At 46.0% G+C, this 11,755-nt stretch overlaps 1 long non-coding RNA gene across 1 annotated transcript; it reads right to left on the bottom strand.

Moving 5' to 3' along the window:
- Window positions 1-332: 332 nt before the first annotated feature.
- On the bottom strand, window positions 333-11,036 carry LOC310633985. The gene is made up of 4 exons (XR_014491131.1): window positions 11,014-11,036; window positions 2,335-2,478; window positions 1,100-1,564; window positions 333-925 (listed from the first exon to the last, which is right to left on the bottom strand). It is a non-coding gene; the product is annotated as an uncharacterized lncRNA (long non-coding RNA).
- Between the last annotated feature and the right edge of the window lie 719 nt (window positions 11,037-11,755).

The raw sequence follows: 11,755 nt of genomic DNA, 5'->3' as shown, positions 1-11,755 counted from the left end.
GATGAAGGTCAATCATCCACCATGATCTCTTTAAAGGAAGATGCTGGATATACAATCTCAGATCATGTCTGTGCAGAGCAGAATGGCTGTTAACTATATTTCATCAATTCATCAGAAACTAACCATGAATATATGAATATACTCTCATATAAATGAGAGTATATTCTCCAAAATTGCATTATAGAAATTGTAACCTTTTAAGATTCGGGTTTGCAAGGTTGTGAACAAATAGGTAGGCATTACCATCTAAGGTGGCAAGACCCAATTAATCATTCCTTCTGTTCAAAGGATTCTGAAGAAAATGAGAAAAATCGCCCAACAATTTTTCATAATGAATCCTGTTGGTGGATTATTGCTCATATTTCCTAACACTTATAAATGGAAGCAGCATATGAAAGTGATTCAATTCCTTTCCACAGTTGCTAGGTTTATTAGCACAAAACACTGAAAAGCTAAAGTAGATCTTTTATTGGTGCCATGACAGTTTGATATGTCGGAAATTGCTTTGTCCAAACTATTAACACAACAAAGAGCTTTGTAACTCCTTACAATTAATCAAATTTATTCAAATCTCAACACCCATTTCTTAGAAATTATAGAACCCTACAGCTGGGAAGGGACATTTCAGCTGTTGAATCCAAACCTTTGCACCATCCAGGACCTCAGATTAAAGCATTTACGGAAACTTTCCATCTAGTCTCTGTTTAAATTCACCAAGGAAAAGGAGGCCAGTTGGCTCCACTGTTATACTATTTGTAAAACATTGGGGGGGGGGGATTTAGACTGAGTAGGCTATTCTATCACTGTCATCTGGAATAAGAGAAGAGGCTTTGGCTTCTTTCTATGTAACATAGGTATTTGAAGGATGCTACTGCATTCCTCCCCACTTTTCTCAAAGTTAATTGTATTATATAGGGTTTCCTGCCTGAGCAGGGGGTTGGACTAGATGACCTCCAAGGTCTCTTCCAACTTTATTATTATTATTATTATTATTATTATTATTATTATTATTATTATTATTATTATCATTATTATCATTATTATCATTATTATTATTATTATTATTATTATTATTATTATTTATAATACAATTATATACAGTATAATACAAAGTTAATTGTATTATATATAATACAATTTCAACAGTTTCTCCTTTCAGGATTCAGTTTTCCATCCCTAATCGAAGGAGCCCTCCTTTCAGTATAGTGAACTTGGAGTTCTCCTTGCCATTACTCTGAATTTATTAAAATCTACTTTCCCATTGTTCTAGATTCATGTTTGACTTCACTCATCTTTACTTTCTCTTAAACTGAAGACTTCCAGCATTACTTCCTTGGTTAAATTCTCCCAGCATTCTTAATGTTTTCATTTCATTGATGAATCTTCACCATTGGTTACTATCATGTTAAGGACAGTTGATCCCTGGTGTCTTCTTTTGCCTTCTGAAGTTGGTAGGAATTTCCCAGAGAGACTCACTTGACAGCTTCCCAATAGACAAGGTGCCTTATTATGTTCTTGGATGACTTTGGGCTAATCATTCTCTCAGCCAAACCACCTCACAAGGCTGTTGTGGAGAAAAGAGGAGCATAGATAGAAATATCAAACCCAGGTGTTTCAATTGTTGCCATTTCTCAAGATTATATTTATATATATTTTATATCAACATATATATTTATATATGTTGGTTGGAAACATGTGGAAGAGGCCTTGTCCTGCAGTGGATAAACAATGGCTAGAATGAATGAATGAATTTATATATGTATTTATTTAAAAAAATATGGATTTATATGGAATCTTAAGCAATTCTAGGTAGCCTATAATTCTATTCGCCCACCAATGCATTCACTGATAAACTAGTTTAACTAGGGGGAAAAAAGAAAGAAAATAAAACCTTGATGCACACAACCAGCATGCCCCAGTGTGAGTATGGTAACCTAGCCACTGCAAAAGCAGTGCTGCTACAAATTGTAGTTGTCCACTCATGCAGTCTCAAGGGCTGCAATCTCAAGTGGTAGTGTTCACTTTACTAGCTGCTCTTCATTTCATTGTAGATAAATATGCTCAATCCTCATTATTCAGGGATGCAAATTCACTTACTTGCTAAAATTTATTGGTAATCCCAAAATCAATACTTGTGGTGCTTCTGAGGTCATTCACAGACACGCACAAAATAGTATATATAAAAAAAATGTTACCCCAATGCTAACATTTCCAGCTGAGTTTGAACAAGGTGATGTTCTCATATTGTAAACAAGTGTCCTGAATTTTGCCTGGGAGCAATAGTTCAGCATTTGCTAATTCGGTGTTTGAGGTGACTTTATAGAATATAATTACCGCAAATAAGGAGAATCAACTGTATCTCTATCCAGTTGACTATTCTGTTGGAATAGCCTCTCCCCTCTGGTCATTAGTTGTTGCTCTCCATGGTGCTGAAAATTACTGCAGGCACCAGACAACGTTCCCAGTCAATTCCCATGTCTGAATTAGAGCGAGCATACATGCCGTGTAATTGCAAAAATATAGCTTGAGGTTTATTTATTAAACATAGCAAACATTTACAAAAAAAATGACTAGGAAGAGGGAGGAAAAAGTAGGAAGAGAGAGACATAAAAAGACAAAGGAATCAATAACAATCTACAGTATCTGTATTTCTAGATCAGAAATATGGATAATGTAGATTGTTATGTTTATATCAGAGGGCACAGAACTTCCCAGAGCCACTACAACATGTAAGTATTTAGCGTGGACAATTTCAAATGAACAGGATTGTTATATTCATAAGAGTTAATTTAGTGTAGTGGTGAAGATGCTGGCCCAAAACTATGAGACTATGACTTCTAGTCCTAACTTAGGCATAAAAGGCAGCTGAGTGATTTTGGGCCAGTCACTCTCTCTCAGCCCATCTTGCGTAACAATGTGATTGTTGTAGAAAACATAGAAAGCAGAAATATTAGATATGTTCACCCCCTTTCACTCATATAACTAATCATCATCATCATAACGGGAGCAGAATAGGGATAGAATGCAAACCTTGGGCAATCCTTTCTCTACTTTGCACCATGAAATAAATAATTTGGTTTTATGTAAGATGTAGCCAGTTTTGTTCTTTTTATTATTATTTTTAGATGTTCATGAGTAGAAAATGGTGAAACTGTGATTATTTTTAGAGTTGGCAAGAGTTCTGATGGAAAAACCCAAAGAAAGGCAAGTTATTCTAGTCCTACTTTCTCACATTAAGTGAGAATGAAGCAAGGAATCCACCAACCAGAGGACAACAGAAAAATTGGCTTAGGCATCGATAGTCAAGTGAAGGAAAGCTGGAAATATTTTTTTTTAAAAACAGCTTCATTTCCAGCTAACTTACACATGGGAGACAAACAGGTTAAGACTGTCATACAGAAGAGACTTTTTCTTCTCTGGGACTGTACCAGCAATGTGAATAAATAAATAATGCATTCCTTATTGTTTCAAAGCATACCAATTTGTTTCACACCTTCTTAACTAATGTGCAGGCCCAAATATGTTTATCTTCACCATTTCACACTTCTCTGAATTTGTAATATGTTGGCTTAAAAGCATTCTTAAAATGATATAGAAATGTGCCTTTTTGTGCTAAAGGGCAGACAAACATGCATCTTTATGCTACAATATTTGTAAAATGCCATGTTTATCTCCCCAAAGATTTTTAAATATACACCTAGATAAGTATAGACGAGTGTGGAGGAATAAGCCAACAATCCCTATTCATTTTCTCCTACTGTCCTTGATAGAAATCTCAATACAATGTATCAATTGCATAAATAATTTATAAATAATAATTGTTTAAAAATTGCTTTTGATTTAACTTAAATACCAAAAAGTACTCTAATCGTTAAAAGAAATTATTAAAACAATACAAGAAGTTTGAAACTGCATTCAGGTGTTTTCAAAATTAAAAAAATGCTTTAGCCTACCATGTCATCCATGAAGAAAGATCTAGAAATGCTCAGTGGAAGATAAGTCAACATTTTGCCTTAGAAAAAATAGGCTGATTTAACTGAGTCAAAGTCCATGCCGAACTAGTGCCCATAATTGATGGACTTCTCTCATCTCTTTACATACATTATGACTCCACTGTTTTGCACAATGTATTAGGGTGGAGCAGCTGGAAAGTGAGGATAATTGAGTCAAAAGTGGACACACCCAGTTTATTTAGTCTGATTCATCTTTTTCTTGGGTTGATTATCCCATTCATTGTCAAACCCCCTTCACACACTTTCCCTTTCATTGTCAAGCCCCATGCAGTGGTCAGGATTAAAGAAGCAACAATGGCAGAAATTTCAGCAAGGAATATTTAATGCTAATCTGGCCCCTATCTGGACCAAGATGCCCTACATACGGTCACTCATGCACTCGTTACCTCTCGGATAGATTACTGCAATGCTCTCTACATGGGGCTGCCCTTGAAGACCACCCAGAGGCTTCAGCTGGTGTTGTGACTCAGGGCCAGCCTGTGGGTCCGGCAGCCAGCGCAGATGTATCGGATGACTCAGATGAGGGGGAGGAGGGAGACGAACTGGCTGATGATGGCTTGGAGGCTTGGCAGAGCTCCCAGCCGGGGCCCTCTTCTCAGCTGCGTGAGCCCGATAGTGCGGAGGATGATGACCCACAGCTGGCCCTGTTCAAGGACGCCCGACGCAGGAGGCAGTCGAGCAGGACCAAGCAGAGAAAGGCTGCGGGTCTCCTCGGGAGGAGGCAGAGGGAGGCCACGCCCTGAACTCTAAATAAAAGGAGTGTTTGGGGAAGGGCTGGTTGCTGAAAGCAACCCTTCCGCTTGAGGATTCAAGTTCCAGTGTTTTTGTTTCTTGTTCTGTTAATTGAGTAATAAATCTTGGCAGACGCTTTGCAGCCTCAGACCCTCTCCAGTCTCTACTGTTTGAACAGGGGTTTGCCTTATTACAAGGCCGGTAGTTGGCTGGTTCAGAACAGTTTGCTTTCAGCCTCCCACCCCTTACTACTACGATGGAGCAGCTTCGTGCCGAGAATGCTCAGCTCACCCAGCAACTCACTTTGCTGGCAGCTCAGGTGGCTCAACTGCAAGCTCAGGTACATGCTGCACCCCCACCCAGGAGGAAATGTCAGATAGCTATGCCGGATAAATTTGCTGGCAATCCAGAACTGTTTCCTGTCTTCCTGGGACAATGCCAGCTTTTTATCAGCGTGAGAGCAGCTGATTTCCCCACTGACCGAGATAAGGTGGGATTCGTGTTGAGCCTTCTGTCGGGGGATGCAGCTCGTTGGGGCACGCCTTTGCTGGCACAACCTAGCCCTTTGTTGGATAACTTTGGGGGGTTTTGTGACCATATGCGCCTCATGTACGAGGACCCAATTAAGGCGCAGACCGCCACCCGACGCCTGAAAGCTTTGAGGTAGGGTCAGCGCCACCTACAGGCCTATATCAGCGATTTCCGGCTGCTTAGCCAGGATTCCGCCTGGAATGAGGCTGCGCTCGTGGATGCCTTCCAGGATGGCTTGTCGGAGGAGATGTTGGATGAGCTGGCCCGCGTGGACATTCCCTCAGACCTGAATGGGCTGATCCATCTTTGTCTGCGGATCGATGCCCGGCTGCAGCAGCGAAAGAGTTGCCGTGCCACCCCACAGACCCCTGCCGCTCCTGTTGTGCGTGAGCCCCCAGTCCAGAGGGAGGAGCCAATGGAGCTGGGTGCCGCCAGGTCCCGTCTATCGGTGACGGAAATGGACAGACGACGATCGGGGGGGTTGTGTTTTTACTGCGGGGACCCTGGACATTTGGCTGCTTCTTGCCCGAAGAAGCGTCAGCGGGCATCAGTGACCAAGCCTGCCCCGAGAAAGTCCCCTGCTTTGCTGTCGGGAAACGGCCCGAGCCCGATCTAGACGGTGTGATAGATTGGGTGACCCACCACGACCACGCCGAGCGACGCCGTTCCGACGGTGCCTGTGAACCTCCACGGCATTTGATTTTGGAGGCACGTCTGATCCTTCCTGGCAAGCCAGAGGGGATTCCGGTCCATGCCTTAATTGACTCTGGGGCTACCACTAACTTTATGGACTCGGCCTTCGTGGCCAAATGGGCTGTTCCCCAGTGTCCGGTGGATTCGCCCATGCTAGTGGAGACTATTGATGGTCGAGTGCTCCTGTCCGGGCCTATTATGGCCGCCACGCAACCAGTGTGTATGGCCATCAGTTCCCATGTGGAGGCCATCCAGTTCTACATCACTTCGGATCTGCACTTCCCCGTGGTCTTGGGACTGGCGTGGCTCCGGGCGCATGATCCACAGATCTATTGGTCTCAGAACTTGGTCACCTTCCCAAGTTTGCAGTGCGTGGACCACACCCGCCATATCTGTGCCGGCCAGGTGGAGGGTTCCCCAGGGGTTTCCTTGCCTCCCGAACTGTCCGACTTTGCTGATGTGTTCAGCGAGTCAGAGGTGGACCAATTACCCCCGCACAGGCCCTATGACTGTTCCATTGATCTAGTCCCTGATGCGCCTCTCCCAGTGGGGCGTTTGTACTCCATGTCGGAGCCCGAGTTGGCTGCATTGCGGGACTTCCTGACAAAGAATTTGGCTCGTGGTTTCATCCGGCCCTCGTCCTCGCCAGTGTCTGCGCCCGTGCTCTTCGTCAAAAAGAAGTCGGGCGAGTTACGGCTTTGCTGTGACTACCAGAAACTCAACGCCATCACGGTGCGTAACCGCTACCCGCTGCCCCTCATCCCCGAGCTCTTGGACCGACTCCGGGAGGCTAAGATCTTCACGAAACTGGACCTGCGTGGAGCTTACAACCTCGTCAGGATTCGGCCGGGTGATGAGTGGAAGACGGCGTTTGGTACTCGCTATGGACATTTCGAGTACACGGTGATGCCGTTTGGCCTGACCAACGCCCCCGCTGTGTTTCAGCATTTTATGAACGACATCTTTCGAGATCTGTTGGACCAGTTTGTCGTGATTTACCTGGACGACATCCTGATTTACTCCCCGTCGCGTGAAGCGCATCATCAGCATCTCCGTCAGGTCCTGCAGCGCCTCCGGAAACATCGGCTGTTTGCCAAGTTGGAGAAGTGCCAGTTCTACCAGGTGACCATCGATTTCCTGGGTCACCGCATTTCTCCTGAGGGCATCGCCATGGAACCGAGTAAAGTTGAGTCGTTGCAGAGTTGGCAACCCCCGCGTCGCGTGAAGGATGTTCAGCGACTTCTTGGATTTGCCAACTACTATCGAACATTCATCCCTGGCTTTGCTGCCTTGACAGCCCCCCTCACCCAGCTCCTGCAGAAGAAGACTCGGTTCCAGTGGAACGCCCCCGAACAACAGGCGTTCCAAGCTTTGAAGGACGCCTTCATGAAGGAGCCCATCTTGAAGCATCCTGACCCGCAACGGCCGTTTGTCGTGGAGGCGGACGCCTCCGACATTGCCATTGGGGCCGTGTTACTCCAGGCAGTGACGCCCAATGGTACCCTTTTTCCTTGCGCGTTTCACTCTCGGAAATTGAATCCCTCGGAGCGCAACTATACCATCTGGGAGAAGGAGCTGCTGGCCATCAAGGCGGCGTTCGAGGCTTGGAGGCATCATCTGGAGGGGGCGCGGCATCAAATCGAGGTCCGGACGGACCACAAGAATCTGGAAAGCCTGCAGACCACTCGGAATTTGAACCAACGCCAGATCCGGTGGTCCCTCTTCTTTGCGAGGTTTGACTTCCGGGTGCGGTACATATCAAGCGGGCACAACCAGAGAGCGGATGCTCTGTCCAGGAAGCCCGAGTACACCCGAGTGGAAGACAAGCTTCCGCCCAGGACAGTGATCCCCGTCGAGTCTTTTGCTGCGGTGCGGGAGCCGGTGGATATACGGGCTCGGATCCGGGAGGCGCAGCAGCAGGAGGCGTGGGTGGCTCAGCGGAAGGAAGAGGTGGGGCCAGATTCGCCTTGGTCGGTCACGGATGGACTCCTGTATTATCGTGACCGGCTCTATGTTCCAGGAGGGCCACTCAGGGGACTCGTCCTCAGCCAGTGTCATGATAACCCGGCTGCGGGGCATTTTGGCCTGTTCAAGACTCTGAACCTGGTCTCCCGTACCTTCTGGTGGCCCCGAGTCTGACACGATGTCCAGTCTTATGTCACCTCCTGCATCCCATGCAGGCAGGCCAAGTCAGCGACAGGGGCCCCGCCTGGTTTACTGCAGCCTTTGCCAACACCCAAGAGACCCTGGGGGGCTGTGTCCATGGACTTTCTGACGGATCTACCCCCATCCTCCGGCTTCACGACAGTGTTTGTGGTGGTGGACATGTTGACCAAGATGGCGCACTTCATCCCCTGTCGCGGCTTACCGTCAGCTCGCGCCACTAGTCGCATGTTCATCCAACAGGTGTTCCGGCTGCACGGCCTTCCCGATAGAGTCGTCTCCGATAGGGGGGCCCAGTTTACAGCCCGCTTCTGGCAGGAGTTGATGCGGGCGTTGGACATTAAGGTTTGCCTCTCATCCGCGCATCATCCTCAGACCGACGGGGGTACCGAGAAGGTCATCGGCATCTTAGAGCAGTATCTGCGCTGCTACGTTAACCTGCAGCAGGACAATTGGGTGGACTATTTGGCCATAGCCGAGTTTGCCTTTAACAACTCGCAGCACACCTCCACGCAGATGACACCGTTCTTGGCCAACGTGGGTTATCACCCCCGGTTTTTCCCCCTTTCTCCTGTGGACTCACCGGAGCCGGCAGCGAACGAATTCATGGTGGAGTTACAGGCGATCCATCGGTTGGTGCGACGGCAGCTGGAGAAGGCCAAGGCCGACTACAAGAGGTTCGCCGATCGGTCGAGAAGGGATACGCCTCCACTATCGGTGGGGGATCGGGTCTGGCTGTCCACCAGGAACCTACCATCCACTCGGCCGGTGAGGAAGCTGGACCACCGTTACCTTGGACCGTTCCCAGTCGAGGCCGTCATCAACCCGGTCGCCTATCGTTTAACTCTGCCACGTTCCCTGCGCGTGCATCCCGTCTTCCATCGGTCCTTGTTGGTCCCCGAACAACCGGCTTGTCCACTTCGCCAAGCGGAACCTCCCCCATCAGGACCTCGTGATGGAGGCAGCACCCCCGAGTACGAGGTCGCCAGCATCTGGGATTCCCGCTGGCTGAAAGGTCGCTTCCAGTACCTGATCGAGTGGAAAGGGTACGGGCCGGAGGACTTCACATGGGAAGACGCGACCGCCGTTCATGCCCCTGCGTTGGTGACTGCGTTTCACGAACAATTCCCATCCCGACCGCATCCGGATCGGCAGCCCCGGGGCAAGGGCCCTGCGGTGCGGGATAGTGTTGTGACTCAGGGCCAGCCTGTGGGTCCGGCAGCCAGCGCAGATGTATCGGATGACTCAGATGAGGGGGAGGAGGGAGACGAACTGGCTGATGATGGCTTGGAGGCTTGGCAGAGCTCCCAGCCGGGGCCCGCTTCTCAGCTGCGTGAGCCCGATAGTGCGGAGGATGATGACCCACAGCTGGCCCTCTTCAAGGACGCCCGACGCAGGAGGCAGTCGAGCAGGACCAAGCAGAGAAAGGCTGCGGGTCTCCTCGGGAGGAGGCAGAGGGAGGCCACGCCCTGAACTCTAAATAAAAGGAGTGTTTGGGGAAGGGCTGGTTGCTGAAAGCAACCCTTCCGCTTGAGGATTCAAGTTCCAGTGTTTTTGTTTCTTGTTCTGTTAATTGAGTAATAAATCTTGGCAGACGCTTTGCAGCCTCAGACCCTCTCCAGTCTCTACTGTTTGAACAGGGGTTTGCCTTATTACAAGGCCGGTAGTTGGCTGGTTCAGAACAGCTGGTGCAGAATGCGGCTGCGCGGGTAGTGATGGGAGCATCCCGATACTCCCATACTACACCCCTCCTGCGTGAGCTGCATTGGCTACCAGTTGTCTTCTGGGCGAGATTTAAGGTGCTGGTACTTACCTTTAAAGCCCTACATGGCTTAGGCCTGGGATATTTGCAGGACCGTCTGCTACCGGGGACGACTTCCCATTGCCCAGTGCGCTCACACAGAGAGGGCCTCCTCAGGGTGCCGTCGGCCAGACAATGTCGGCTGGCGACCCCCAGGGGGAGGGCCTTCTCTGTGGGAGCACCAGCCCTTTGGAACCAACTCCCCCTTGAGCTTCAGATGGCCCCGGACCTCCAGTCCTTCCGCCGCGACCTCAAAACTTTTCTCTTCCATCAGGCTGACCTGGATTGATGATGGGTTTTTAAATATGTTTTAATTTTTAAATTTTTAACTGTGTAGTTAATTTATTTTGGGGCTGTTATTTAATTCTTTTTTAATTTTTGTACTGTTGTTTTTTATTGTTGTTAGCCGCCCTGAGTCCTTCGGGAGATAGGGTGGCATATAAGTCCCAAAAATAAATAAATAAATAAATAAATAAATAAATAAATAAATAAATAAATAAATAAATAAATAAATAAATAAATAAATAAATAAATAAATGTAGAACCTTGGAAACTGAAATATTCTCAATTTCATTGATATGGTAAGTCAATTAAGAGGATAGCTTAATTGATAGAAATACTTTCCCCTGGGTTCCTCACTAGCTGGACTGAAATAAAACATTCCATTTCCTCATCCCCCCCAATTTCCAACAATTTTTCACATCCATACAGTCCTAAAAGCTGTATGGGTTAACTTCATCTTACTAAATTAGACAGGCAGAATGTATTCTCATAGTATAAAATCGGAAATTTTAAATTGCTTGAGGCAGGGCCAATACTGGATCCTGACTGGTATCTCTGGATTCAGATGACACTCCCATTCACAGTTCCTTTCTTTGCTGCTCATATTTTGATTGAATTAAAATAATTGGTTCATTTATAATCTATGCTTACTAATTCATGGTGTTTAACATTTGTGACTTTGAATGCCACTCAGCATTTCCCTATTTGCAGAGCTTATAATACAGCATACAACCACTCTATGGCTAATCTATGAATGTTTAAATATTGAGACAATGGATTTATATGGAAAAGCTTTACCTTGATCAATTGGTAGTTTAACTGCAAGGGGAAAAAAACAGAGAAGTTAATCGGATTCAAATGAAGCATTGTTCAGTAGTTGTGTCACTGCTGCAAATATTATTAATTTCTTGCTTCGATGGCTATGATTTAAGATGAATTTGCCAACAACAAATGATTTCTCTCTGTTAATTAACCGAAGGAAATGCTTATGTTAATATTCTTAAATTATCACCTGTATTGCAGTGCAGTTATTTATTTAAGTCAGCAAATTAAGTGATTGATGAAATCAAAGCAGGATAGCTAAATTAAATAAAATAGCAGTGATCAGTCTACAGTTTTTAATTGTAGAATGTTTATTTTGAATCACCCCAAATCTCAGCACTGAGCAGGTATTTCTAATTTTAATAAGAAGGTACCTAAATTCAACAGCTGTTCAAAAATGGTGTTTTGATGTTTGTGTGTGTGTGTGTGTGTGTGTGTGTGAAAGCAAGAGAGAGAAACATAGCCCTAAGATTATTCTTTGCATTTAGAAACTGGAAAAACAGTTAATGCAAGATTGATAGAAAATATATACCACTTACCTCAACATCTGTTCCAGGTAAACTGGTGGAAAAAGATAAAATTATCAACAGAGAACAACTCTTGCTGAGAAAGTGTGAACATGTTTTCTGAAAAATCCTATCTCACTAATCCTTCTGTGGGGTATGAAGAGACCTGGCATTAAGGACGAGCAGGCGAATGCAGTTTTCTTGGGCTCTTA

This window comes from Vipera ursinii (assembly GCF_947247035.1).
Source record: "Vipera ursinii genome assembly, chromosome: 2".
Classification (NCBI taxonomy): domain Eukaryota; kingdom Metazoa; phylum Chordata; class Lepidosauria; order Squamata; family Viperidae; genus Vipera; species Vipera ursinii.
Note: the sequence above shows the minus strand (reverse complement) of the source record. Positions and strands in the feature narration are given on the sequence as shown.